The following is a 3,621-nucleotide window of genomic DNA, read 5'->3' on the forward strand; positions in this document are numbered from 1 at the left end:
CAAATTTACCCCTATGAAAACCTAGGGAGGGGGGGGGGGGGGGGGTACCCCCCCATTTGGTGGAAAAGAAAGGGAGAACAATAGTGTTTTATTTTATATTTATTGTTATTTTTACTTTTTGTCCTATTTTAAAAAATGCCACTATAAATTTGAGCATTCTTTGGAGAACCCTAGTTGGCTTCTGGCCCCTGCCGCTGCTCATGCCACCACCCGCCACCACTCACCTTCATCTGTCCCTGTCGCCTGCCCGCGCCCAAGCTGCACAACAGCACCATCCGCACCTGCCCCACAAGGTCACCGCCACCACCTCACCATGCATCTGAGTACCCTAATCGCATGCCTCATCCCATCATCCTAGACACACCAAGGAAGCCCTCCTCGCCATTGCCGTCAGGCCTTCCCATTGTCAACCCAAACACTCGAGTCGCCACTCCGCCCCTGTGCAGAATCTCCGCAATGCTCTGTACCTGAATCTCGGTCCCACCGCCAAGCCTTCCACTGCCATTAGCACCACTAGAAGTCTGTCATTGTTCGTATTGTGGGATTGCCTTGTTCTTAGCAAAACCCATTGCCGTCGCCGGTCCACCGAGCACCCTGCTCAAGCTACCGGAGATACTACGCCCACGGTCAAAATCCCGTCGCTGAGTTCTACCATCTCAACGCTAGACAACTAGACGCCCGCCACCAAATGTCCAATTCATAGTGCAAGACGTGACCGTTTGTCGCCATTGCTGATCGCCAGAGGTCTTCGATGCTTACCACCCTTGCAGTCATCGACAGCTAGAGGCCAACGGTCACCATCGCTATCACTCCTCTCCTACCACCCTATGCATGCGCAACAAGGTGCCCCTATTGTGTGCACCTTCGTTGTTGTCAACGCGGTCGTTGGTGTCGTCGCAACAACCTGGGGTCAGTCCTAGTTCTATCAGCACAATCCGCCTACCCGCGTTGCAGTCATACCCACACCGCTCGCCTATTAGTGTTCCACGTCACCTGTGTCCTAGTGTCGTGCCACTATTAGAGGACCGCTGCCTGTGTTGTCATTGTTCTCGGTCCCATGATGCTACCAACATTAACAGGTCCAATCGCGTTCGTCACGATCAATTGGGCGACTACCCTGTATGTACACTCACAACTATCCCCTTCGCCATCCAATTATTTCTTTCTATACCTACGTGTCACGCGATCAAATCCTGAGCTATGTCTATCGATCGAATCTAACGTGTGTCGGCCTTAGTGCTTGGAGCAGAACACTGAGCAGCATTGATCTCTTGTAGCAGAAGTCTTTTGCAATAGCTTAAGATTGCATAGAAGGGTTAGAGGAGAGTGTGGGGACGCAGCCCCGTCGAGGAATAGGGTCATTGCATTGATATCACAAAAGGGTACACCGTAGTCATGATCGTTATAAAGGGGAAAACCACGGATGATACAAAGTAACGAGATGAGGTGCATCGCGCCAGGGTAGTGTCGCCTCCCCGCCTCATGGCCCATTGCTCCACGAGCGCGCGCCCGCTAGCCCTGCCACTACACATGTGCCATTTGGCCAAGCGATGCGCGCCCGCGGGCGTGGCGATCACACAAACCACCCTTGCCTTGACGATCACACGTGCCGCCAGCACCCATGCTGATACCTATCGTGCGCAGACTGCACGACGCCGCCGCATTAGGCGCCTCAAGCCGAGCGGTGCGTGCCCGAGACTACCTACGGGGATGCCACGCCCCCATGCTGCCTCGAGGCTCACTGTGCGCCACTGCCTTAGTCTCTTGGCGGGATGTCTTCTGCCCTGTGCCCTGCACACGCAATGCGCGTGCGGCCCACGTGGCTTTGGCGCGGTTTCCCGTGCAACTCAACGCGTTGCACTCGCGGCACGTTGCCCGGCCTACGTGTCCCGCGCGGGGCTTGGCGCTTGTGCAAGGCGTTGGCGCCTGCGCAGCGCTTAGCACTGGCGCACTCGCACCTGCCTGCCCGCATGCCCAGAACGCGCGGACTTCACCTGATCTGTTCTGCCTAAGCGCGAACGGGCACGCACACAATCTGTAGTGTATCACCACTTACGGGGACGATGCCCTGAAAGATAAGGTTGGGAATCACCACCCTTAGTGCATTGTAGCACTAAATAGGACTCGGTCGTTACAGATCGTGAGTCTCAAGTGAACACGCCCTCCCAATAAGCACACAGGCCTCTAGGCAGGGAATGCTGCCAAGTTAGGGGCCTTACACTACAAGACAGAAACGGTCAGGATGTCGTCAATCCTGCCGATGGCAATCTTCCGTTCCAGTTGCCACCACCGCTTATGAAGCTAGTACGACAAGTGGCTCAACCATTACCTTACCCCTCTCGCAGGCCTACCCGCCTTAGTGGGTGTATCCACCCCCGCTAGTGTATTCTTGAGGTATCCCTGCTCACCGGCTTATCTGTCTTACGTGCCTTACGTGCCACCCTACTCACCGGTGTCAAAAGAGTCATATCTGCCTACAGTCCCTTACTATGTTTATGACCCACATGGGTATGGATACCCCCATGTGCCGTCATACCCGTACGCCCCCTAGTATTCCTATGTGGCGCCACCTTTTCGGGCATCACCAGCAACCTCGACCTAGCCTATGTCTCCCGCGGTTACTGCATCACCTGTGACCTGCATACAGTGTTGCGCCCCACGTGCCACCAACACCTAGCGCCTACTTGGTAGCATGTTTTTGGCCCGGGCCTGTCTCATAAACAGTCCTCATCCATGACACCCCAATTCAATTACCGGTCGCGGTTGCGTCTTACACACCTTATGTGCCTTTCGCCTATATGGAGCAAACTGCCCCTATGGCCCCACCAGTGCCCTCCAATCACAGTGTGCCTACAGAACAGCACACCGTGTGGTGTTTGGATCTTACGGGCCATTTGACCTTGACGCTGCCTCGCGGGGCCGCGGAGTTTGCGCAGGATACCCCGTGGTTCCTGCGCAACCTCGAGGCTTCAAGCAATAGCGCGTTCATAGGAGGAACAACCATTGCGCTAGTATCCAAAAGAGTGTTAGGGTAGATGATCCGACCAACCAGACATGGCCCCATCGTCGTCATTCCTCTACTAAACTAGCGGCCAGGCCAAGCGTGTCACCCCTACCACCCCACAATGGGCCCTCGAGACCGCCCTTACACAGGCTTATCCAACTCCAACATAGCATCCTTCAGAGACGAGTAGACATGGTAGTTCTGTTCTGTTCATTTTAAACGAACAAAAAATGCACAAAAAAGAACCGCACAGGCCTTGTTCTTTGGTCTGTTCTTTTCTTTTTCAAAAACGAACAAAATTCGCACATTCGCACAAAACTAGAACAAAATTAGCACAAAGCAAACAAAAGAACCGCACGCGGGTCTGTGCGATGTTCTGTTCGAATTTGTTTTTGTTCTGTTCGAAAATGCAAACAGAACGAACAATTCGCACAATAAGAACAGAACGACCATGTCTAGCAATGAGGACTCTAAGCCCTGCTCCCTCACAAGTGGCTCCTATCGTTGGGTTTGTTACGTTGACTGGCCCGCATCCGGCACCGCAGCCTGCCCCATTGTCAGCCTGCCCCAAGCTGCCTGAGGAAATGGCGAAAACAATATGTATAAACCCGAAGAAA

This window comes from Wolffia australiana, chromosome 5 (assembly GCF_029677425.1).
Source record: "Wolffia australiana isolate 7733 chromosome 5, ASM2967742v1".
Lineage (NCBI taxonomy): Eukaryota > Viridiplantae > Streptophyta > Magnoliopsida > Alismatales > Araceae > Wolffia > Wolffia australiana.